The 27470-nt window shown below is 42.0% G+C and overlaps 1 protein-coding gene across 10 annotated transcripts in view; it reads right to left on the bottom strand.

Moving 5' to 3' along the window:
- Window positions 1–27470, bottom strand: part of nfixa (nuclear factor I/Xa) — a 109889-nt gene that overhangs the window by 25711 nt on the left and 56708 nt on the right. The gene's annotated exons all lie outside the window — the stretch shown is intronic.

Genomic DNA, 27470 nt, shown 5'->3' on the forward strand with positions numbered 1-27470 from the left:
ATGTATATTTTTTTTCTGTTTTATTTTTTAATTATTTAAGTCTGTGTCATACGAGGGTATATTTCTGTTTCACTGTGTTAAGAAGTCTTTATCATAGCTACTGTTTAGTGTATGTGTGTGCGCGTGTGTGTGCGCGTGCGCTGTAATGCTTTTGTCCTAAAAGTGTTAACCAGATCCCCATGCAGTGAACCAAGAAGTGTGAATGTGACCTTTTCAAATGTTTACTGTTAGAAACAAATTCTTATGTTACTTAAGTTACTTAGAAGTGAAACTTGAAATCTTAAAAAGGCATAAAAGAATAAAAATGTCAGTGGAAACTGAAAAATTCTATGATGAAATTAGGTATTGTGTGTGTATCATAACATCCTGTTTGCACTGATGTATGTACAAATCTATATATGCACAAACCTTTGTATGTACGTACAAATGAATGTATGTATGTATGCATGTGTGTCAGTTTGTATTTGTGTGCCTGTATCACTGTGCCACTGTGCCAGGCAAGCAGGCTGTGTGGCGAGGTGGCAGAGTACGGCTCTGTGTGAGTGTGTGTGTGAGTGTGTGAGTGTGTGTGTGTGTGTGTGTGTGTGTGTGTGTGTGTGTGTGTGTGTGTGTGTGTGTGTGTCTGTGTGTGTGCGTGTGTGTATGCGCGTGTGAGTGGAGCAGGTGTGCCTGGCCGCCCTGCGCAGCTTGCTGCCCATCTGTGCTCCCGTCTGTGTGCCGCCTGCGCCTACGCTCTGCCAACAGCACCACACCATGGCAAGAAGACCCAGGAGAGGGAGATGCTGAGAGATGAGGGGAGGGATGGAAAGAAAGAGAGAGAAAGATGGAGGGGAGGAGGTGGAGAAGAGAGGAGTGAGGGAGGGAGCAAGAGGGGGATTACAAGGCTGGGAGTATAGAGGATAGGAAAGGAAGCGAAAGAAAGTGGGAGAGAGAAAGGGAGGGGGTTATGGGTCTAGAGGGTATGCATGAACTCGCAGGGATAGGTGGAGTGGGTGATAGTGAGAGGGTGGGGTGCTGAGTGGAGGTTTGGGGGATATGACACTGGCTGGATGCCCATACATACCCCCCCCCCCCCCTTCTTTATCCAATCCCTCCTTCCCGTTGTCCCTCCCTCTCTCCATTCATCCTCTTATCCTCACCCCACAATCACCTCTTGGCTCCGTCAGTGCAGATTACCGTGGACCTGTGTGACACAGCTACACAGTATTCTGTAATGTTTCTTCATCTCTGGGTTGGGACCCAACAGTGGGTTGTATGGGCTGCCTAAAAATGGTACCTCGAGTCTTTCTTGAGAGACGTTTATATAAAGATATTGGCTTTGTAAAGTTACCAGGGTTTTCCCAAGCTGCCACAATATAAGATAGGTTAAGCATTAGGCTGTAGGCTCAGAGGTGGTATCCCCAAAACAGGGTAGATTATATTAGACTACCCAGTGGTGTATAAAAATGAATTTTGAGAAATTCCAAGAGTGAGAGCATGAAAACCCAAAGTATACCAGTTACACCAATTATATGTCCTTCATTACTGTATATGGTAAAAATGGCAAATAAAAGAAATTCAGACTTTTGTTAAAAGGGTTCAAAGTCAATGGATATATTCTGCATACCAAAGTTGAACTCAGTCATTTGCATCATTTAAAGTAAGTAAAATGCTTTCTCAGAGGGGTGTAAAATGACTTCCCATGGGAGTTATGAACTCAAGTACAGGATGTGTAAATCTACTGTTATGTGTGTGTGTTTGAAATAGGCCTGCTTTGGAAGTGTAAAACTCTCTGTTGTTGCTATACGTTGGGTTCTTCTGCCTCAGGCTGTCTGGCCCCATGACATCAACATTCACTTAACATCAAGTTAAGTCTAAAGTAAAGGTTTGATACTCAACTCCCACCATTAGATCAGTTTAATTTGAATCTTCTTCTTTAACAAGGTGGCCCAAAAAACCAGTTTACCAAGGTTTAGAATATTTTTTTTCTCAACTAACCCTCCATCAACCACTTCACTATACTGAGCTGAAAATGAGTCATGGATTTGGTATCCACACACATGTCATGGCTTGTTTCCTTACATCTGAGCAAATTAAACAATGCGTTGTGTTAACATTGCCAGAATTGGGAGCTTGTCAGCTTGTTCTATGTTGCGTATGTTGACACAAAAATTAATTCAGAAATTAAGAATAAAACAACATCAGGATAATTATTTTGTACTGGTAAAGGGGGAAATCTGGGGTATGGAATAACTATGTTATTGCCAAGAGTGACAAGATAACTGAGTAATGTGCTGAATGTTCACCCAAAAAAAAAAAAAAATAAAAATAATAATTATAAAATAACATATGTTGTTGCACACTATCTATTTGTATGCCCTCATGAAAATTTGGGATTGAATCAAATTTGAAATCATTATATGGTTCAAAACTCATCATCGATCACATTTGTATGCAAAATTAAAAACTTTATGATAAAACACATGAATATGTTCACTCCAGCCGAATTTTGCATACAAATGTGAACGATGATCCAGGACCAAGATTTTTTTATTATGGTCCAGTCTGAATTTATGCAAATAGTTGGCGTAGGACTATATGGGAAATCATCTATCTGCAACTCTATATTTAGAACTCCACGTTCTGGGTTTTCCCTGTTTGTTGGTAATTTACGTCAGGTGCAATTTATGTAGGAAGGTTGTATCCAAGACAGACAGTAACAATATAAGCAAACCTGGAATTCGTTCAGGAGCCCTATGTAAAACTAAACAGGAGACTACGGTATATTATATATGTTGTAATTTCCTTCAGGTAGCTCAAAACATTTAGTGAGGAAATAATAGAATAATGACCCTGTTAAGTTCCCCATTTGGTTACTGTGATCATTGCTATGCAAAGCGGTCACAGATGCTTCCAACAGAACTGTGATTCATAATTAATATGGATAGTTGAGTGTAAATGGGATTCTGTGCTTTGGAGTCATGCTGACAAGACTTGCTTTTGGACAGTCGCTCAAAGTCCTGAAGGACCGCAAGGGCTCAACGAGCGAGAATCCTACTTAATCAGATACAAGAAGACACACAGCCTCACACATAAACACACACAGCCTGACACACACACAAACATGGAAACACACAGTTCTACAAATGTACTCTTCGAGTTGCCACGTGGCAGGGAGAGAAAAGCAGACAAGGCATTGATATGAAGTGCCACTGACTAAGCTGTTTAAATTTGAATGCATCAGACTCTTTAATTTTGAGTGGGAGAATTATTTTAAAAAGTCACATTCACATGTAATGAAGTAATTAAAAGGAACATATAAGGAAAAAGTGCAAAAGTGTTGAATTAATGGCTTTAGCTTGTGTGCATGTGTGTATAAATTTGTTTTACTGTATATGACTATGAGCATTTTGCATTCATGGACGTCTAAACTGCTTCATTTGCAGAGGCTCGAGCATACTGCATGTGTGTGTGTGTGTGTGTGTGTGTGTGTGTGTGTGTGTGTGTATGGCTGAGGCTGGGGGCCCCCAGCACGGTTCACGACCCAGCCTAACAGAGTGTGAACGTCCCCCTGCCGAGCTGATACTGATATAACTGTCCTGTAAGTGGTGTTGACACCAGCATTATTACCCTGTCAACCTCCATCTCTACTCAGCTTAAAGGAGTCAACCGGGGCGGGGGCCTGAGCGTGTTAAGGACCAGTGTCTCTGCATAGCCCTGCTCCAGCCCAAATAAATACAGCTGCACAAAGGCCGGAAAGGGAAAGAGAAGGGGAATGCAGGGGAGGGAGGAGGAAGGAGGAAGAAGGGGGGCTAATGGGGGGTACATTTACTCTCGCCGCTACCTACACGGCTTTCACAAGATACAAACATCAGAGAGACACACACTTGCTGAAGGGGCGGCTGCAGTAGGGGGTTATCACCACCAGGTGGCATTTTCCTGGCACATGGAGAGCATGGTGAAATGCAAATAAAGCAACAAGGCCTTGGGCCAGGCTTCTCAGCTAGCTCAGACTTAACTCTCTAGACTGTAGAGAGAGGCAGGCCAGGAGTGGAGAGAAAGGAAGACAAAGAAATGAAAAGGGATAGAGATGTGATGTGAATAAAATCAAAGTGAAATATGGAGCCATGAATATTATTGAGAAGGAGTCTATACATTCTGCATTGTGCCCTTGGATAGCAAGATCCAACACATAGTGTACACTCTATCATGTTCAAAGAAAGTGTTTTAAATCAAAATGCCTTACACTCTGCAGCATCAGGAGCTGAATGCTGTAAGACAAAGAGGCAGTTAGAGAGGGGAAAACCTACCAGAAAGTACAGAGACACAAAGATATGTGAGCTGAGGGAACGTGGATTTGCAAGAGAACAGAACATGGTCAGAAAATGAAAAAAAAAAAAAAAAAAAAAACCACATAGCACTGTGACAGAATGCGTGTTTGCGGCAGAAGGAAACAGCAATAAAAGAATGAGAAAACTTTGCAAAAAGAAAGCAGAGAGAAAATAAATTACAAGGGGAGTCTGGGACAATTTATACGGCACAGCAGAGTATGAGAATAACAAAACTGTACATTAATTTGACATTTCACAGCATTGTTTCATGTTAAGATTTGCAGTATCCAGCACAATCTATTAAACATAAACTCTTAACTTTAGAGGAATACAAGACAGTGGTTGAGAGAACAGCAGCAAGCAGCAAAAAGATTAAAGACTGATAAGTGCTTGCGAGACTTGGAGTAAAGTAATCCAGTAGCATTGCCCAGAGCAGTTGGGTGCAGCTTTGCAAAAAAGAAAGCTGGAAATGTTGCAGAGAAAGTACAGTACAGAGCTGAGTATAGAGCTGGGGACCGAGGGAAGGCTTGTGTTGAGACTTGGATTTCTCCTCCCTCGGTCCCTCTTCCTGCTGGCCCAGATACACACTGTGGGTCTTTGTGCTGAGGCTGTTACATACACTTCCTGTCTGGCGAGCAGAGGGGTGCTTTAAGGTAAGCCTCTCCCATGTTCTAGCACTGGAACTGTCATTCTCTCTATTCCTCTCTTTTCCTGTGTTATACTTCATATTTTTCGCTTTACCTGTATCCATCTGTGTGGTTCCAACACATCATTCATTTCAATTTTTGAACAACTTACACGTTTTGCTTTCTGCCCACATCTTCCATATTTAACATCATATTTGTTTAGAGTGTTATCTTTTACTGCCCACTTTCACTGGTACTCTTGTGCTCATTTTTATCTCCCAAACTCTTTGCATTTCTTTACAAGTTACATAAAAGAAAGTGAATTACACTAATAGAAGGCTAGTGCACTCGCACAGCCAAGGACACGTCGATAAGAGTGAGAAAACATCCTCAGCACAGACACCCATGCACACACACGCACACACGCACACACACCCGCAAAGTGATACTGAGCAAGGCTGCCAACTCCTCCAAAAGCACCACTGAGATAACAGTGATAACAAACATTCTTCCTGCAGCCAAGTCTTTTTCTCCTGAGGAACACTTCAATGAAAATTCAGAGTAAATGTGCCACTTTATGAACATAACAATACCTCAATAAGTCAGCTGGGTGAATGTGCTGCATTGGAAAGCAAGAAACCCAATTACAGAGGAAGTCTTAAGTTCTTTGCTCCAGAGAAATGCAGTGATCAAAGTACAGAGAGAACTCATCCATTTGAATGCATTTGAAAATAATGATTGTTCAGTTGGGAATGCACAAAAGTCATAATCAAAATTATTTTCTGTTGGAAAAAACTTTTCAGTGTATTATGAATTACGTCATATATTTAAAAACTTGGAACTGTGTGATTTCAATAAACTGTAAACATATAAACACAATGTTTAATTGAGTTCCAAAGAGATACGGGCAGGTATATACAGTAGGCATTAGACAGTGTTGCTTCCTGCTGGGTTGTACACATACAGTGCAGCACTCAGTGGGCTGGACATTGACACAATATGTGTCTCACTGGGAAGTACGGACAATCCAAGTGACTCAATCCTGCCAATCAGTGCCAAGAGGACAGAGGGAGGGTGGGAGGCAGAAAGTAAGAGGGCTTTAGGAGGTGGGTGGGAGGGAATCAAAAGAAAGCGAGGAGCGGGTTTGCTAGCAGGAGGAGGAAAGGAGCTGTTGGAAAGCACAGGAGGAGAATGAAAACAGTGAAGGATTTAAAGACGGCGTATATTATATTGTATATATACATGGAAGAAAACCCCAGGAGAGCAAACCTGATCAAAGAGGTCATGCTGTCATGTTGACAACACACACGCACACACACACACACATACCCGCAGAAGAGCGGAAGGACATGGAGCTGGTGCTGCCAAGCGGTGGTTACCTTTGACCCTTTGGCACGGTAGCTGGAGATGATGCCAGCCAGACAGCTCAGTGCAGGAAGTAGAGCAAACAGTGTGTTTGAACGTCCTTATGTCTGTGTGTGTGTGTGTTTGTGTGTATTTGTGTGTACACAGGGGTGTGGACACACATTGGCCAATCATAGCCATGAAGTCAGATCGTATGAGCAAATGAAAGCAAAGTTTGACGAGGTTGACAAGGGCTGATGTTCGCTCATTTTGCGCCATGTCAATATGTATTAGTGTTGGTGGTTGTGTGCAATTGTATTAGTGTGTCTGTGTGTACGCTGATGTGTCTGGGTGTGTTTAAGTGTTGCTATGCAGACTGAGGATTAAAGACCACATAGGAAGAATGTAGGTGAGGTGAGGAGAGGAGAAGAGAGGACAGGAGAGGACAAAAGAGGAGAGGCGATGAGAGGGGTTGGCAGGGGAATGGCAGAGGAGACAGACTGTGAACTTGTGCCCTTGAGTGCCAGGTCTCAGGGGCAGACCTAGCATCTTATCAAGTCGGTATCAACCACACATAAACACAATACATGTAAGAGATGAAAGAGTGACATGTAGCTTGGTAATGTTCACACACTTTACATAAGCACATATACATGCACACACACTCTTTGTCCATTGTGTGGCCTGGTGAGGGCAGAAGGAGAGAGTGCCGAGGGGCGAAGGGTGAGGTCATGTGAGGGAGTTGGAGCCAGGCGCGACAGACAGCCTGAAGTCAGCCCAGTAGTCAGCATCACCAATGGGAGACCCTGCGTGGATGTGCTTGTTTGTCTGTGTGTCTTTGGATGTGATCCTTAATGCAGCTGAGGGCCACAAGCACAGATAAATTGGTTGAATTTCCATGTGTGCATGGAAGTAGAAAAAAATGAATGAAACGGGTCTGTGAATGAACAAGCTGCCTGAAGCATTCTAAGCAAAACATTCAACCAGGAAATTCCTCCTAACTACATCACCCAAACACAGGTGTCGCCACAAATGCTATTAAAAGCGGGGTAAAACAATTAAGAACAAGGGATTATTCAAAGAGATGGGTGATGGGTGGGTAAAACTATCATACACATATACAGAAATGTTCCAACACACAAAAAAAGCTGCACATGAAAAAAATGAAAGAGAGGACTACTAATTGAGGAGCGGATGGTTTACCAAACAACTGAACATGCATAAAAATCCCTTAGTCAATATATCTCTAAGAGAAAGACACAGGATAAAAAACAATGCACAAACAATGTCAACAAGCTAATCCAACAAATGGTGACGATTGTAACCCTAAGAGCTAGGATAGCGCCGAACAGCTTGGAGTCCAAACAAACAAGTGATGGCACCGACACAGACAATCATTAAAATAATCAGGATGTAGATGTACGGGAAAGCAGACCACCATCTGTCTGGCTGTATAGGTGCTCACTGGGGAGCGGCATCGCTGCCACATAGGGTCAATGTGTGTGTGAGAGAGAGTGAGTGAGTGAGTGAGTGAGTGAGTGAGTGACTGAGTGAGTAAGTCAAAGAGAAAAGGAGATGAAACACACCTGAGATTTGTGTTTATGAGTGGCCAATATATATGTACACACACGCACATATTTTCTTCTCATAACCTTTTGCCATCTTCACTCTCTGTCTCCAGAAAAGAGCACTCAGTCTGGGCAGAAGACAGCAGGCGACTCAAAGGCTTGTGCCAGACAACAGAGGCCTACAGTCTTTTTAGAGTTTGGATCCCAGACAAAGCAATGTGTGTACCCACAGAGCACAAGACACTAAAACACCACACACTGAACATTTGTATATGTGTATGTATGGGTCTCTGTCTTCATTTGTCTGCTCTCTTCAGCCATTTCTTTTTCTTTCACCCCTTCCTTTTTCTTTTGTCGTCTAGCTTCACCTCAGTCAGACCAGATAGGCATTCATCTACTGATTGATCTTGCTGAGTGTATTTGCTTGTGTGTTTATGTAAGGATCACATCCCCCCACCACCTCGCAGCGTTTAGCCTGTAAGCCCATCCCGCTTAACGTCTCTCACTAATTCTAATTCTAAATCTAATTCACCTCCTTACCACAATCACCCCACACATCATCCCTGTACTCGGCCCCAGCTAAGCCACACACAAACACACACACACACACACACACACACACACACACACACACACACACACACACACACACACACACACAAACAATATCTGACTGACCACATGGCAACTGAACCAGGGTATTTGACTCTGCTGTATAGTTGATCCATATTAATAGTGCTTTGCTTATCTTCAGCCTATGACCCTAACCAATTAAATTTAGTGTAACACCACATCCAACCCCTGCCAAAACATACAGGTATGGCCTTCCCACAAACACACCCGATACTCATTTTGGATTCTGACACAGGGCAAAAGAACATAAACATAAACAATATATTAATACCACAGTTTATTATTCTCTTCACCAAGTTACTAAAATTCATTAAACAGACATATGGCCTTTTATCCACACTATATAGAGCTATAAAACGGGAAGCAACGTGTGTGTGCGCAGGGGAGAAGTTGTGTGTGAGCAGACCTGATCCCCAGTAATCTAACCAGTGATGTAATGCCTGGTGCAGCCACCATAATATGTTACATAACCTTATAACAGGCTTACATACCCTAGGGTTCACAGGGTTCATTCTAAGTATGAATGGCTGTTCTGTCATGACCAGATGTATAATGATCAAGATATAAAATAATTCAATAATCAATAATGAGCTATTGAAATCAACAAGACATCAGTTTTCATGTTACTGAAGACACTGAAGAATTCCCACTCTACACTGCTGAATAGCTTGATTATGTGAAAATCAAGTAGGAACAATCAGCCCAGAGTATTTTCAAAAAGTGTCAAGAGTCTTCATGCAGCTCCACTCTGAAGAGGACCTGTTATAAAGACCTAGCTCAACTAAGGTCGATTAGATTCAGAGCAGCAGATTTACACAAATGGCTACATTCAGCCCCCAAAATGGCTATAGTCAAATCAGTATTAACATACCCACTCACAGCATACCTCATCGGCCCCCAACTGTCCTTAGCTTAGAGGGAAAAGCTTTTGATTTGGTTGTGACTGGCAGCTCATGTAAACACTGCATCAGCCAGTGAGCAATGGTGGAGACTGGGAGAGAGTTGAACGCCTGCCAAAAGCTGCAAAGCCAAGTTTGGCCCTATAGCACTCTGTGCGTGTGTGTATGTATATGTGTGTGTGCATGTGTGGTGAAAAGAGGGTTTGTACTGTATGTGCAGGCATGAGTGTGTACATACAGTATGTGAGCACATGTGTGTCTGTGTTTAACCCATTTATGTAACTGACAGGGTCCCTGGGTTCAAGCAAATTTAAAGACTGAGCAAGCAAGCAAGAAAGGCAGAGAGAGAAAGAGGTAGAGGAAGGAGCTATACGCGGAGGGTGAAAAGGGGGGCAGGCTCGCAAGTTCTGCCAAAATAAAAAAAAATTGTAGGAATGAGGTGGGTCGAGAATCATAAGGAAAGACAGCAAAGTGGAAGGAAGGAAAATGTAGGAGTATAGACTTCAGGGTGGATAAAGGAGAGAGAGAAAAGGAGAAAGAAAACCCTCCATTTTTCCACTGCTTCCCATGTTTCCAAGCACAGGACTCTTACTCAAAAGTGCCGACACAAAGCAACAGGCACCTGACAAAAGGATTTTGATGAAGGAAGTTTGACGAAGCAGCGGCTGAACAGACTTTCGAGGCCAGACACTGGGCTGTTTGGACGACACTCTGCAAAGAGATTAGGACACTAAGATGTTGCCCTTGACAGAGAGGAGGGGAGAGAGTCAGACAGAGAAGAGAGTGTGAGAAAGTGTTAGGAGAATGAAAGACCAGGAAGAAAGACAGGGAACCGGCGACAAAAAAGGAAGAGAAGAGACAAAAAGCATGAAAGTGAGAGAGAGGGAGAAAAAAGACAGAGAGGGAAAGAGGGAGAGGGAGAGGGAGAGAGAGAGAGAGAAAGAGAGAAGCATGATGGCTTGTTTCTGGTGGGACTCCAAGAGCCAGCATCTGTTTGGCTGGGGCTCAGAAAAGTCTAGTGTTTCACCCTGCAGCGCCCGGGGGAATGCTATTCCAGGCTGCATGGGCTTCTATGAAAAACAGCTTTATGTGGAAAAGGGGAGATGGAGGGAACCGGAGAAAGAGAGGCAACAAGGGAAGGAAGGAGAGCAGGACTGAGAGGAAGGAGGGAGGGAGGGAGAGGGACAGAGAGGAAGAAGAGGAAGCGAGAAAGTGGGAAGAAGAAAGGAGTAACATACGGGGAAGAGATGAAATTATAAGGAATGGAGTCTGAGTAAGAGGAAGATGATGAATGACAAAGTACAGTGGTTTATGAGATATTTAGAAAATGACAAAAAGTGAAAATGAGAGAAAGGACAGAAACAAAGCACAGAGGAAATTGGGGCCATGCTTTTGTCTGTCAATTTCACCTGTTTACATTCGTTATTCAAGCACACCCCAAAAGCCCCTACTTATTCAAAACTCAAAAAAGCGGGGATGGGGGCTCAAAGAGGCAAGCCCAAAAAAATAAATAAATAAATACACATGCACACGCACGCACGCACGCACACACACGCACACACATGCACACACACACACACACACACACACACACACACACACACACACACACACACACACATATTCACGTACTGGATTTTGTCCCTCCTTGGCATCTGGGCTAGGCCAGCTGTGTTGTGGCTCTCAGCCCCGGGCCTCCTCACCTGTCAGTCAGAAGGCTGAAACCCCCAAGGGACAACAAACAGCTGGCAGACAGGTGCTGCTGCCGTCCACCTCCCAAACCAAAACCGGTGTGTGTCTGTGTGTGTGTTTGTGTGGAGATGCATGCTTGTACACTGATAACTGGGTATTCCTTCATCTCTGAGTGTATATATACAGTGTGGACAGGCACAAACAAACATGTCATAGCAAATCTACGGCTTCTTTGGAGAGACAGACATATAGGCAGTCAATCAGTATCTGGTTGCAAAAGCCAAAACACTCTACTGCTCCACAGCAAAGCGAGATATGCTAAATGATGTTGGTACCATGTGTGCGTTTTTCTTTCTTTTTTTTGGGGGGGGGGGGCTTAATCAAGAGCAGAGGCACTTTCCCCTGGAAATACAATGAGAGAAAACAGAGTTTACATGAGCTAATTGACAGAGAGCGGGAGGGAGTAGAGGAAGGAGAGACGAATGAACGAATGAGGGAAGTTGGAAGGGAAGAAAATAAACATACAGGGGAGTTAGAGCGTGGAGATAAATGGAGACGAGAGAGACAGAAAGAATGGCGCGTTAGTGTGACGGAATGAAATACTGAAAATGTGCTTTTCATTTCTTGATACCTCACCACCACCCTCTCTCTGCCTCTAACCCTACGTTACCGTTTCCTGTCCTTTGTTCTCCTTCTGTCTCTCTTGCTTCCATCCCCAACCGCATGACTCTGTTTTATTATATGTTTCGATAATACAAGTCATGCAGTACACGTGTACTAAAACACACTGATTCTTGTATGTTAAGTCCCAATTGAATTCTACAGTGGAACAACTCCCCTCTCTCTCCCATCTCTCCATCTAACACCCTCTAGATCCCACTGGAACACATAAGCCTGTACTATCCCAGTGCTATCAGCTTTGGGGGGATTTCAGTCATTTTAAGGCATTTCATTTGTCCGGCCGGGATTGATGTTGAGCAAAGCAGCTCCCAAAACCACCAAACCCTCACATAAAGCTGTTCAGCGATGGCTGAGAAGATACCAAACAGAGAGAGCTCGACAGATAGACAGAGAAAGACAGAGAGATGGTTGTTGGGAGGTGTGAGATGACCAGAAAGTCTTGTGACTGAAATTAATGTGGAAAAGTTACCAGATTGATCCCATGTCCAGCCGTTCTTTTTTTTTTTTTGTTGGTTGAAGTGTTGAGGTTTTACTGTGGTTTTACGCAGGGTGGACTGGTATAAAACTTCTACCAGCAGTTAATTGGGGAAATAATAATTAATCACATTCTTTATCCACCAATTAAGATGAGGATTATGGCAAATTTACCGAAAGTACTTTGTAATAAATGATGCACTGATGCATATTTCTCTATTTTGTCTCTTTTCAAGTGCAAAAGTAAAAAAACCCAACAAAAACTTTGATTGTATTATAAAACACTGTTGATGATAAGGCTTTCTTTTTCTAATTATCAACAAATCGAATGCAAAGACCGAAACCAACAGTCCGTCTTCACTTTTCAACTTTGCTACCCTATCTGTGGTACACAGTCTCAAGCCCATCCGTTTCTACTGTAGATGTAAATCTTCACGAATTTGTAGATTCACAAATTTGTAGATTTGTAGATCCTTTTTTTAAAGGCTGAGTAATTTCTTGAAATAGCTAGGCAGCTCTTCATGCTTGTTCATCATAATGAAGTGACACAGTTACCCAGTGCAAAAGTGTGGTGCACTGATATGTTTTTAATAACTTTTTTACAACAATTAAGGACTACAGTATGACACACGGACAATACTTGTTAGTAGGATCAATTAATTGTTGGTTTCGATCTTTTAATGGAATTTGTTGACAGTAAGAAAAATACAGAATGTCACCAGCTTTATCCTTTGAGCATGGCACTCAATCGCCACACCGCTCCACACATCAATCAACAGTACAAGGCAGTGGTTGTACTGGACAGCTCTCAGGTGTGTTAAATGATTCCTCCACTTGTACATACTCCTCCAGGCCACTGCCATAAATGAAAACACATAATCAGTCAATCTGCCTGGTTGAATAAGAGTTAAAGAAAACCACATAACACCGCTACAGACCCAGCATTCTGCATCACCTCAAAGGCTGGGGCTTCTCATGTTATCTCAAAGAAACACATCATTACTCTTCTCCATTCAGCTCTTTCTGTTTTTAAGTGTCTCCCTAAGGTGAGGCTTTCTCTAGAAAACTGCAATATCCCACGTAAGTGACTGGTTTGAGCTTACAAGTGCATTAGCGTTATCTCTGGCTGTGTAGCTCTTCTGGCAATTTATAGCCTAAGACCTTCACAGTGAGTAAAGAGAAGATGATTGCAGACAGTGATAAAGAAAAGACTTCACAAGAGCCCACTGTTGGAGGTTAGAGACTGAAGAAACAGTATAACATTTTCTATATTTTTCATTCATTTGTCAAAACCAAAATGAAACCCTTCCAAGACAATGCTAACCTATTTATTCTTTTCTATTTTAATCTTGACTGCATGTTCTTCAAATACCAGACAAGGGTGAAACTTAAGGGCCCAATGAAAGATGTAAACAAACTGAACTGCCTAAAAATGACAACTTTTTTCACATTTTTAATATTACTTTGAGCTATCAAAATAATATCCTAACAGTATATTAAAAGTAATTAGAAATGTGGTTTGTTAACATATGAAAGTTTTGTTACAGGGTTTACAGTTGTCGCTAAGTCGTCACTTTCCAGGCTGTTTTCAATTGTTATCAATACGTATTGGTTAAAAAACCAAGTCATCTGGTCTTTCGTTGTCAGGAAGAGAGACAGATGATGACACACAAATTTAAACTGACATGTTTGTGGGGAATTCATCCTTCCATGAAGGAATGAATCTTCGTTCTTGAGACCAAGTGGACGTTTGTGCCAAATTTGAAGAAATTCCCTCAAGGTGAGATATCGCGTTCACGAGAATGGACAGATGGATAGACGGACAACCCGAAAATATTATGCCTCTGGCCACGGCTGTCACAGCACGGATGTATAAAAACCACATGACAAAATCTGCAAATAAAGAATTTGCATCAGAGGAAGTTAAGACACACTTACACACTTAAACACACTCATTCACAGAGCCATATGGGCCATAGCATAAATGAGTTGGCTGTTTTAATGAGCGCTGTTGAATGAATGTTTACTGCTAAGCAGAAACCGTCTGCACTCATCAACACTCTCTCTCTCTGTGTTCTGTGATGAAACAGCCATATGATTTCACTTATCCACGGCCTTGGTCTGAGAGTCTCTAGACTGGGGATAGTGACGAACTAATAATCCCCCTTTCCTGCAATTATCCTCCTCCCCCTTCTCCATCATTCTCTCCCTCTCTCTTAATTCTTCTCTTTCCCCCTCAATCACAGCTCAGCTTTGCCTACTCCTCTTTTCCCCTCACTCAAATTCTCTGTTTATTTCTGTTTCACAAGCTAACCTCTCCCTATCTCAAACATATTCAGTCTTATTTTTTTCCAGTCCTTTGTCCACTCTATGCAAACATTTATGATTACACCTAATTTTTGATATCCAGACTCACTCTTTCTCCTTTGTGTATAACCTGCTTTCCCTTTCTCTTCCAGCCTATCGGGGAAAGCAGACTGAAGGAATGAGAATACAGTATGTGTGTCCCATGGTTTATATAGATAGGTTACTAAATTCCACATCCTGTTACACAATCCTGCAGATGTGTGCTGTATGGGACTGTGTTTACCTCCAGAATAGGTGCTCATTTTTACATGAAAGAAAGAAAGAAAGAAAGAAAGAAAGAAAAAAGAAAAAGAAAGAAAGAAAAAAACAAAGAAATAAAGAAAGAGAAGAAAAAAAGACTTGTGATTTTTCAAAACCACTGCAAACAATCAAAATCCAATGCATCTCAATGAGAAGAGGGTCTTGATATAACAGGTCACGCCTGTGTCTTTCAATGACTGGTTACAACTGGTTCCAATATAACAATAAAGTTGAGTAGAGGACTGTATGAAGTCAACAACATGCTGATGGCTTGTGACAGACAGCGCCGTTAACAGAGGTGGTGATGTAATCCACTCAGGGGCTTTGTGGCGAAACTACTGACGCCCTCACTGATTGTCTCTCTGATGGGAGACAGCAGGCAGAAAAGGAGACAAGAGAAGGAGGAGGAGAAAGGAGGTATGGTTAATGTGAAATAAAAAGTTTATGACATACTGTGTTAGAGTTCACTCTGACATCAGGTTCATGCATGCGGTATTAGCACTCACTCCCATGCTTGTTCTAATCAATGTGCGTGATCAATAAGCCTGTGTCTGACTGTTTAGCTCAGGCTGGCTGGTGGTCAGTGCTCAGCCAGAAATCAAACAGCTCAGCCTGGAGCCTAAGGCCCGGTAAGGCCATATTATTAGCTCTTGAGTTGGGTTAACAGCAGCAGATCCTCCTGCTTTGGCTCCTTAACAGTTGATAGTGATTATTTGAGCTTATTGACACGCTAATGGTGAATCAGGGCTGTGAGGGATTGTTTAGAGAGGATTACTGACTGAAGTAGTGGGGATATAGGGACCATGACGACAGCAGTGGTGATGTTGATAATGGAGCCAAGCTGATCATTACTGGGATAGAAAATAGGAGAAAGGCAAGAGATTTACACTTCGGGATGGAGAGAGAGAGAAACGCAGAGAAGGAGGGAGAAAGGAAAGGAAGAGATACAGTATAAGGTGTAATGCAGATCTTTCTGTTAGTGCTAGGAATCACAGGTTAACCCACAATACAATACTATGAAGGCATTTTAAATCATCATAAGAATGGTAATACAATACAAGCAATTCTGTGACATGTGATTTACTTAGGGCTGGATATCGATCTTCAGTACTTTTTGGGTATTGATCAAAATATGTCCATAGCACCGAGTGTAAGAGACGATCAAATACCAAAAGTTGGCGTCAGATTCTTTGACTTGTTACTTTATTCTTTGATTGGATATTTACGGATTTAATAATGATTTTGCTCATTTTAATCCATATTTCATTTAGAAGAGGTTTTATGCAGCTGCCTCAGGTGAAGAATTATATTAAGCACTGATGCATTTGAGTTTGGCTTATTTTGTTAAATAGAAACGAAAAACACTTTTTTAATCCTCAATTTGAAGTATCAAAAAACTTCCTTTTGGTATTGGTATTGAAGCTGAGGTATCAGTGCCAGTTTGGAAAATTTTCAAACTATACTGAGCCTTGCTTCCATGAAAATAATATAAAATTCATCATGATGTCTAAACAAAATATACTCATAAAATGGAAAAATAAACTTTCAGAAAGCGGAAATCAAGAAGAAAACGCTAGACTGTATTACAATTTAATGCAATAAGGATTATTTGTCTCACCCCTACTTTCTACTGTATGCAACTTTGTATTTTGCTTGTGGTCATTGTTGAATGTACACAACTTACAGCCAAAGACCTCATATGCTCAATGAATGAGTGTACGGACTGACTACTTGAAGCAGAACACAGCAGCGCGCAGGCCGAGCTGAGATGCCGAGCTGATCAAACGCAAGGTGGAGTGACTCGCTCAGATTAACTCTCCTCTGGCTTTTCAAACAACACTGACAGACGCATACCCCTCCGCACTCTCGTTTGTCAGAGATCTATTCCTGCACTTAAAGCAGACTCTTTCCATAACCCCCCCCAACACACACACACACACACACACACACACACACACACACACACACACACACACACACACACACACACACACACACTCAAACGGCTTACGCTACCTTTGTCACCTCCCACACACTGGTTATCTCCAAGGACACAAAACCCACAAGATCCCCTACCCAATTTCCACGCATGCAGCCTAAATGGAGCTGTAAGCAGGCATTAAGCCTGACGGGGAGAAAGGGAACAGGGAAAAAAAAATTACCAATGCTGGAGAAAAGGAGGAGGAGATGGAAGGAGGAAAGTAGGAAGAAAGGGAGGGGAAGGAGGGAAGAAACAGGAGGTGGATTTCTATTTAACACACTGACTTTCATCTTTGCTTTACTACATACTTACGCAGGGTTTTTTGGGGAAGGTTTATGCTCTCTGGTTTGTGCACACACGAATGCTCCCCCTCCTCATCCAGACAGACAAAGACACAATGAACCCTCTGTACTTTCTACACCGGGGGGACACGCACAAAAATACCACCGCAATTCCTGCCAGATTTAAGAACGTCTTGGTTGCTAGCCAAGGTATCTGAAATAATACTCCACAGCTCACAATAGTTTATGTAACTTTTTTTAAAATCAGAGATTAGAGGTGATCTCCTTTCACTGTTAATGCTCCAACCAGTCTGATTGGTGTATCTGCTGTTTAGAGTGGATGCAAGCCAGGAAAGGAACCATGGGCAGCACTGGGCAATAGTCCAGGTTGAAAATATATAGCTGGATATTTCAGAAGTAGATACACATCTGACTTAAGTCTCCACTTGACCGATGTTTTAAAATTCCATTATCTTAGGATACGTTATAAGTTACACAAGAGATTATTTTTGTTTTTTACATGGCTCTGTATCAAAGGAATTGACTGTTGTTTCAAATATTTTAATGTTTACACTGTTGGCTTCAAGCTTCAAGTCTTAAGCAGTTATCATGAGACAGATCACGCATTTTTTTTTATATATATTGCTCCAAAAATTCAATTTGCTTTCCAATAGGTTTGTCAAGAAATACATTCATGCATTTGTAGACTGCCTTACAGTCAGGATATGAAAAGGTTTTGGGGGAAAAAGAGAGCAGGCTTTTATGCTGTATACCTTCAGAGACAGACAGGCATAGACACAAGCAAGGTTAAGAGACGTGTGAAAGAAAGCCATAAATGCCCACAAAAACCACATAAGGGCTCACCCTGTTTCAAACAACCAAACACTTTATTCTGCAGCCTCAGTTCAGAGCTCCCACACACTTGTTCAGACCTTTGACTGATCAAGGACAAAAGTTAATGCAGTTTCTCTCTCTCTCTTTCACTCATTCACCCCTTCCTCTATCAAGACCCTGTGGGCCATCAGTGCATCTCAGTCTCTCTGTCTGCAGCTGTGTTGGATGGCCCTTGATGTCATGTCTGGTGAACTCATCTCCCTGCTCTCTGCATCTGTCTCATTCACCATATTTACACGCACACAAGGTTACTGAAAAAAGTCAGGTCAAGGCACAAAATCAGAAAAACAAGTTTTCATTCATCGCATTAACCTGGTTACAACCATTTTCAGAAATCACATTTTGCCAACTTTATTTCCTCAGAGCATTTAGACTTGCGGTGCACACAGACAACAGGTTCAGTGGTAAGAGAGCCAACAGTTTTTTGTTATAGTACAAATGTGTTTCATAAAAACATTTGTGGAAGCTATATTATGCAGGCTATTTATTTTAGTGTCAGTTTCAGTTGTATTCAGACTTTAAATGTATTAATGTGGATACAAGGAAACGCCATTAGGAGTAATTACCTCTCCTTTCATCCTTTCCCAATCTAAAGTCTTTGTCATGCACATGTGCACTGAAGAAGCCATCCCAGTTAAGCATACATAGGGCCAAAAAAATCAGGTTTCTCTGGCAGAAATCGAGCTTTTTATTCAACCTGATAAATTAAACCAATCCCTTCTATACATGAAGAATCCCTATAAAAACCTGGTTACTTAGGTACATGTAAACACGCAGAATATTACTCCTTCTTCTTTGGGGGCAGCTAATGAGACATAAACAATAACTGCCTGACTCGGACAGTGCCTAAATAAAACACAGAAGACTAAAATACTAGCCTGATATCTGAGAAACCCACAGATTCCAAAAAACCTCCTGACTGAGTGACTAGCTATCTGATGTAGTCGGCCTGCCGATTAGCAGGGTTAATGAGCTGTCTGACTTTCTGGCTATCACTTCATGACAGAAGCTATCTCATCCTTGGCCAGGACAGTAGTCATACTGTTAACAGAATTCCCATCTTGGAAACTTCTGACTTTATCAAGACCTCTGCTATCACAAGGATCTTGAGCTCTGATAAGGTCTGAAAACTGAAAATCAGATACATTGGTTAACTGACAAACTAAATGAATCATTTATGTACATGCTGACAAAATTACATCAAGAGCTGCATGAGACAGTTCTATGTATATCTGCTTTATCACTAGGGCTGTGATCCACACTTTAACACAGATATTTAAACTCTTATGTCAAAGCTTGCGGGTTCTCCAAACTATCTTCTACATTCTGTACATTTTGAGGGCAATAAAGGTTAAAAATGTCTTATTTTAAGCTGCAGCATCCATTACTTCAGTGTCACTCACGATAAAGTCATCGCTAGAGAGAATAAGACTCCTGCAGTTTCTTGGTTGTGGTAATTCCAACTACGTCTTCCTACCCTAACGGGCTTCATGCTTAGCAAAACTATGCGTAACTTTCTCTTGGCAGCTCTGTTGCCATTGGTCTATCAGTATGTATTTGCGTGGGTGAGTTTGACTAATAATATTGTCAATAATGTACGAATTTAGAGTGTATTGTATATGGGGTACAGTAAAGTCCTTTGCTTTGCTGGAACAGAAGGCTATATGGCCACGGCATCACCACTGACCAGATTCACTAACTGAAGCCTTTCGATATAGTCTAACAAGTGCACAAGTTGTCGCATTAGCCATTAATGTCTCCTCACTTTATCTGGCATTAACAGTAGGGTGTCTGTATGTCAGCTGCCCTTTGCCTGACCCAGTCAGTAACCCAGAGGAAGGAGTGATTAGCAGGACTGTAGTAGCAGGAGCCCACCTGCTCTGACTCAATAGAAGCCCTCACATAGCTAGCTCGCTAGAGTCAACAGAATTTTAATCACATATTCAAAGACACACTTGCACAGACAGAGACACATGTACACACAAAGACAGATAGGTGCACACACACAGAAAATTATACATATAGGGAATGCTCCCTCACAAGTGCTCCCTCACTGACTCTTTCATCCTAGTAGATAGATAGAAAGAGGAAGGAGGCAGAGGAGTGATAAAGGCCCAGACAACAGTGAAGGGGGTTAGAGGGGAGGGAGGGAGGAAGGAAGGGAGGAGGAGCGTTTCCTGGAGAGACGGGGCAGGCAGGATATGCAGAAGGAGAAGGAGGAGGAGAAGGAGGAGGGGAAACACAGGGGTGGCTTGTTCCAAGCAGAGGTTGTGTCCTTACAGGGGCTCTGTACATGCTAGTGTCAAACAGGGGGTGACAAAACAGTGGCATCACTTCCTGACGTACAACACACTATGGAGCACCCAGACAAATACAAACACACATGTACTCATATTCATGTACACAACACATGCAAATGCAGACATGCAAATCACACACACATTCAACAATTTTCCCTGCAGGTGGCAGTTTGGATTCAGGTAATGAAATACATTTTCTGTGTTGCAACTTCAATGGAGACAAAACCCTGGAGGACTCTACAGTTTGTCCCATATGTAAGAAGATCTCTCTCTTTCTCCTTCTCGGCCTCTTTTTTTTTTTCTGCCAAGCCTGTTTTGTTGACTGCTTTTCTTCAGCCTGCTGCCCTTTCTATCTCTCTGTCTGCTCCCTTTCCTTCTCCCTGTCTTTTTTCGTCTCCCTCTCTCTCCCTTGGCACAGTCTGGCTTGTCAGGCCTGTAATAGAGCTGCCATTGTTTGATCGGGGAAGCAACAGGAACTGTACCCTGTTAGCCCAGCTCTGTCGGTATGTGTGTGTTTGTGTGTGCGAGTGTATATTTCAGGAAGGTGCACATCATTGTGTGTGGTTATGTATATAATGTTCGGCTGCCTGCAGCGTGTGTATGTCTGATAACAGTATACATTTCTCACCAGTGAGTATGCAGGCTTTCTTTTTGAAAAGTAAGCACGGATGACATTAGGCTTATTGTTGAACAACTGGCTCTCTTCATTGCTCGTTAGGACTACAAAACCCCCCATGTGGTCTTAAAGGACTTGACTTTTTAACATGACCTCTCTTTGCTCCAGCTCTTTCACTCACACACGGACTTATTTAAACTCCACTTCATTTCATTTCATTTTCACTCATACTTTCTTTACCCTGCCCTATAACCCCTTCTGTAACATTGTCTCTCACTTTTCTATGCTGTTAATATCCCCATCCCAAATCTCCAAATGTCCCCATCTCAAGTTGCAGGACCTGCCTCTCATTTCTGTGTGCATGTGCATGTGTGTGAGAGTGTGTGTGTGTGTGTGTGTGTGTGTGTGTGTGTGTGTGTGTGTGTGTGTGTGTGTGTGTGTGTGTGTGTGTGTGTGTGTGTGTGTGTTGAATGCACACATGTGATGCTCCATTAACTTTAGTGGTGACAGGACTTTGATGCCGCCACCGCACCTTAATCCCATCCTGGCGGGGGTTGTTGGGGTGTGGGTTTGGCATGACTGGCAACTGAACAAGTTCAAGTTCAAGCTCAAATTCAATCTCAACTAACTTGATCTTTTATCATTATCTTGGAGGATGTGGCATTTTTCAATCCAGTGATCATTAATAATTTGAATACATAAATATGAATACAGTTAAATGTAGAACTAGTTTTTATGGACGTCATTTTTATTCAAAATTTGAACTACTGTTTTAATGTTGGAAAAAAATAAATATAATATATGTAATGATCTGTTCAAATTCAAAATTCACAGTATATATGACAAATATGAACTTAAAAGTCCACTAACTAGCTATTTGGGGCTTAAAATACATTTCATGGTAAAGAATGAACTTCTATGTGCAAAATTTACAGACTGCAGTTGCAACAGCCTGTGCCTTCTACTCCATTTGGGGGCGATCATAAAACCCATGGTCACTCTGATCTATTGCATGCACTGTTGCGTTCAGAAAATTAAGTTGTTGTTGTTCTCTTCACTAATGCAAAACGGAGCAAAATTAGCAAGTCCAGCACGACCAATAAATGGTACAACGTCAGTCCCACACAGTGTCAGGATTAGGCTACATTCATTTGAGCGATATATGGCTTAGTTCTTGTGTGTTCAAACCTGATTTTTTCAAAAAGTTCATCTCACATTGGTGTAAATGGTTATATCCGATTTACTTTTTATTGTGTGTAGTTTAGATTGCCCCATACGTGATGCAAGCTTTGGGGTCACAAAATTGGATTTTAAACATGTGCTTATTGTTTTGTCTTGGTTAAAATACAAACTTTATGGTGTACCTTAAAATGTACCGTTAACTTGGCCAAGAAAGGTAACCTAATTAATTGAGAAAACAGTAGATATGACAAGACACCATACTCATTTGCTTTCTGTGGGTGTCAAGGGATACACAGGAGAACACCACGACATAATGGTGCACTGATAATGCTGAGGAAAATACAAGATACTTTGGCTCCATGTCCGCAATGATTGATGTATTATCTTGTTTGGTGTGAGTTGGTTTTCATCCAATTCAAGAATGGATGGTGGCAAATAGATTCTTCTGAGGGGAGGAAAACATGCTCCGCTATCTCCACCTTCACTGATCTCTCTGATCTCTCCACCACAAATGGTGGAGAGATGAGGTGGAAGCAATGAAGCCTATAACCGAAAGGGTTATGACAGACAGGTCTGGACTGAATTAAAATATTTCAATACAATATATCTGAGTTACTGTTTCATATATGAACATCTGTGTTGCGTTTTATTAATCTTGTCATTTACCTCAACAGCATAAAAACGAAAAATGGATTGGTAGATCATTATAAATCAGTCAGCGCTCATTATGCACTTTCGTGAATTTAGATGCTATTCATGATTAAACTGGTATAATTACTCTATCTAGTAATATCTTCAAAGAGTAGTCAGTATTGGTATTTAACGAGTTTGTGATTGATTGTAAATGTTTTGTTTGGATAAGGATAAGTATTGCGGGCCGCTGGGTGTGGTGGAATCATTATTGTAACGCAGAAGACTTCCAGAAAGACACTCTGCTAGCTCTGCACTCTGAAAAGACAGCTTTGACATGTGTTTACCATTTTGCCATCAAACACGGGAAGATTTACGACAATCCCCTCGACTTCTAATCAGGAGGGTATTTTTTGTTCTTCGTTTTTAATGTCTATCTTCTGTGAGAGAAGTGGTTGCTTCACTCTCCCAGGTGGTGTGTGTATGTGTGTGTGTGCATATGAGTGATGAGGTATTTGGCAATCGGAGAGCAGGTTTAATAATAACTGATATATCCCTAGATGCTTTCAGACCCCGTTCCAGCTGGGAGCGGTCTGTGATGCCTCCAGACCCCAAAGTGAAAGAGAAAAGATGAGACAGGGAGAGAGGTTAGGAGAAATGATTAAGAGGGACAGAGACAGAGACTGAAGAAAGCACAAAAGATGAAGAAAAAGGGAGGGAAGGTGTGAGCTGACATCTGCCTGGCATCCTTTCACCTTGCATGCTCTCTGACCATTCACTCTCCTCCTCCCTCATCTTTCATAAAGTAGGAGGAAAAATGACATTGCTCATCTGACAAAGGCAAAAATCCAAATCACACAAATCCCCCCCGACACCCCTGTCTGACACTTTTTCACTTCTCCAAGGCGCTGTGTATATGTGTGTGAGCATTCGTGTGTGTGTTATATTCTGAGAGTGTATTTTTTTCACAGGCCTCTGGTCTCACACAGAGAGACGTTGAGATGAACCCAGTGCCTCTGCCAGGTTTCTACTCACAGAGAGATATTGAGGCCTCTCATACTCTCTAGCTGGCTGGCTGGTCGTGTGTGTGTGTGTGTGTGTGTGTGTGTGTGTGTGTGTGTGTGTGTGTGTGTGTGTGTGTGTGTGTGTGTGTGTGTGTGTGTGTGTGTGTGTGTGTGTGTGCCTGTGCGCGTTTGTGAGAGAGAGAGAGAGAGAGAGAGAGTGTGAGTGTGAGTGACAGAGAGAGAGAGAGAGAGAGAGAGAGGGCTAGGGATGACTGGATAAGTCTGACTCGTACACACAGCTAAGAGAACAGTATAGAACATTACACACATTGGCAAGTCCTTGTGTACTTTGCAGACGCAAAAATACACACACGGTGCAAAACAGAGAACCATAGCAGCATGGGCTCCAACAGTGCCTCTTTGACAGATTTAAGTAAATAGCAGCAAACAAGCGATTATTTTTGGCAGACCAGGCTGCGGCCCATTCCAAGAACTAGGGGAGGTCCAATGGGAATGGAGGCAGATGAAATCACATAAACAGATGTGATTAAAGTCAATATCATATGTGTCATTACTCATTCAGACGTTGTACTCTTTCACTCATCCACACTTATACAAAAGCCGGCAGACACAAAATCTCTGCTCTTGACTCTTTGCTGCTACTTTTTCATTTGGTCTTCTTTTACTGCCATTCATGTTCAATCTAACCCTCAGGATATTAAACTCAAACACTTTAAACAGTTCTGAGGCTAAACAGACTGCTAGGTCTCAACAGCTGCAGCACTAACAGAAAGCAGGGTGGCCGTAATGCACTACTGTCAATGCTGTGTGTGTGTGTGTGTGTGTGTGTGTGTGTGTTACTCTCGTATACACATGCTTCATGCATAGCAGCTAACCACTTGGGAATTCATCATGTTCATATTGGTTCTTTCAAACATGAAGCAGTGTGCAAGGGCAGCAGGATCAGTTTGGGATCTGCAGCTGACATAGTCAAGTTGACCCACTATAAGTGGATTTGTAATCCCTGAGTGGATTTAAGCTGTGTTTACTGTCACGGCCGTTGTGCATGTGCATGCATGTGCGCTTATTTGAGTGTCTCTGCACAGCTGCATCTGTTTCCCTTTGTCACTAACTCTTTTGTCCATACTGCTTTTCGATTATATGCTACTAATCATATTGCAGACTAAAGCACAGCTCTTTCCTAATAAATTTAATGGTATTATGAGTGGCATACAGTACATACAAATATTTCTTTCTTGTACCTTGTGATGGAGAAATCTACTCAAACAGCACAGTGCTACACAAACACATTCACACATGTGCAACACAAACACAATCACAGGGTGCTCTGGCTTTGCCCCGGACAGGCTAAGCCGCTTTGGGACTGAGGGGAGCTCTGATACGGTCACCAGTCGATTAATCGGCCATTACCAACACCAGGCCATGCCAGAGAGTCCTAATGCTAATATGGCTCTGCCACATACACACTGTTAACTGAGGGTGTGCAGGGTCAAAGGGAGATCAGACCACTGCAAGAGCTGAATGTGCCATGACCCTAAATGTTTGGTTGAGGCAAGAATCAACGTAGGTAAATCAAATCAAATTCGAATTAGGTGCAAAAGGAGCTGGAGTTTAATTATGGGTACAGATGGAGCTGCAGGTGACAGTCTAAACACTTGAGGGGTAAGGAAGTCAAAACATTACATCCAAAAGAGCTTATGTATGTACAGTATGTGCGGATAAGATGCCTTCATGGTTTCCCTTATAACCTGATTTTTGGACCTCTATGGACATACTGTATGCATTCTGTTTATTTAATTCAATTTCATTTCATTTTTTTGATGAGATATAGCAGCTTAATTTGTTAAAGACTGAGGCTGATTGCCACAGCCTATGGAATGGTGTTTAGATGAGAAACCATATCAAAGTTAAATTTATAAAAAAGTAGCCTGCTTAATAATGTGGGTAACTGGGGAAAAGCATAACTAAGGTGATAATTTCACAGTTCACTCAGGAAAGGCTAAGCTGCTATATTTCCATAAGCACTCTGCTGCCACCAAAGCTAAAGTTTAAAGATCAAGGTAATGTGAGAGAAATTATAAGATTTGCCACCTCAGACCACATTCTAGATTTGCACGGGATGACGTCAATGAGCTTAAATCTGGGGAAAATCTTGTCATGTTTGTTTACTGAAAGCCTCATGAATCATTAAGTAAAGTCAACACAGGACTGCAGGAAAAAAAAAAAAAAAAAAAAAAACAGGTAGAGAAGTAAAAATAGGTTAAAATAAATTCTAATTCTTTACAAGGTGCTTCTGGGCTTGTGGAAGCAGACATAATGTAATTAGTCCTATTAAAAGTATTTAAGGACCTAAACGTGAAATTACTAAATTTGTGTTGAGATGGTAAGGAAAGAAAAATCTGAGATGAATTTAGCGAAGGGTACTTCTGGGTCTGCAGTGATAACATAGGCAGATTAGTTAAGGGTATGTTTTGGGTCAAAAGGTCAAGAAAGCAGATGACTGCACTTGGTACTGTTTATCGGCTAAGTTCAGCTTAACAAGATCACATTTAGATCTCTTCAAAGGTTTTATATGTTTTTTTGCAGTTTTGAGCCAATCAGAAGGTGATGAAACTACAAGGATTTCTATTTAGGATGAAGAAAAGAGGACGACATGGAATCCATATTTTAGGATGGCAGATTGTTTTAGTTAAACTGAGGTTAGTTTTGTTAAATCTACATTAGATTAATTTAATTTATTTGGCACTTTCTTAATGCAGGTGCAGTTTATGTATATAAAATGTATCAAAGGGAAGATGAAATGAACAGAGATGAGTTGTGGTTGTTGGCAGTAGCGATACCAGTGCCACACAGACAGGGCCCTCAGCGAAAACATTTACTGGCCCCTTACTAACACCTCTACGTGTGTCAGTATGTGTGTGTGAATGAGAGAGAGAAGGAACTTGTGTTTGTGCTTTTGTGTGTTTGTGTGCGTGTGTGAGAGAGAGAGTGAGAGTGAGTGAGTGTACATTTATTGGCCCCCTGCTGCCACCTCTAGGGAGGAGCCGTCCAAGTGCTGAGTGACACACGCTGCTTAGTGTCTTAATGGAGGGAGAGGAGGGCCAGCCAAACCACAGCCTCTAGACTGGGATCTAACAGCCTGTAATTATGGAGAGATGTTAAAGTCACTCAGTGTGTGTGTGTGTGTGTGTGTGTGTGTGTGTGTGTGTGTGTGCGCGCGTGCATGTATGAGAAAGACGGAGAAAAACAGAGAGGTGGGAAGATTGACAACATCCTTCTCCTCACAATCACAACTTAATTGTAGGTGTGTGTGTGTGTGACAGTGGACCTCTGTGCCTTTGTTATGTGTGATTGTGTGTATGTGTGATTTTTTTGTACAGCGGTGTATATCAGTGCCATGTGTCTCCTGCTGCTCCAGCTGTGGCCATGCTCTCATCCACACACAAAAAAGAAAAGGAGAAACGAAAGTTGTTGGGAACTGGAGCTGCGTTCAATTAGGGTAACCACATATTTACAAACAGTGGGGGGAAAGCTGCCTTTCTCTGACTCATTAGCCAAGCGGCACACTTGCACTTTTGACTCTGGGCCTGCCTCTCCCAACTGCACAGCTAAGAGCGAGGGAGGGAAAAAACAGAGGGACAGAGGGAGAGAAGGAGGAAGATGACAGGGTGTGGACAGAATGAAAAACACACACATGCCTGCTGGCTGTACATGTGTGAGCAACCGC

The sequence above is a fragment of the Xiphias gladius genome, chromosome 15, assembly GCF_016859285.1.
Source record: "Xiphias gladius isolate SHS-SW01 ecotype Sanya breed wild chromosome 15, ASM1685928v1, whole genome shotgun sequence".
Classification (NCBI taxonomy): domain Eukaryota; kingdom Metazoa; phylum Chordata; class Actinopteri; order Istiophoriformes; family Xiphiidae; genus Xiphias; species Xiphias gladius.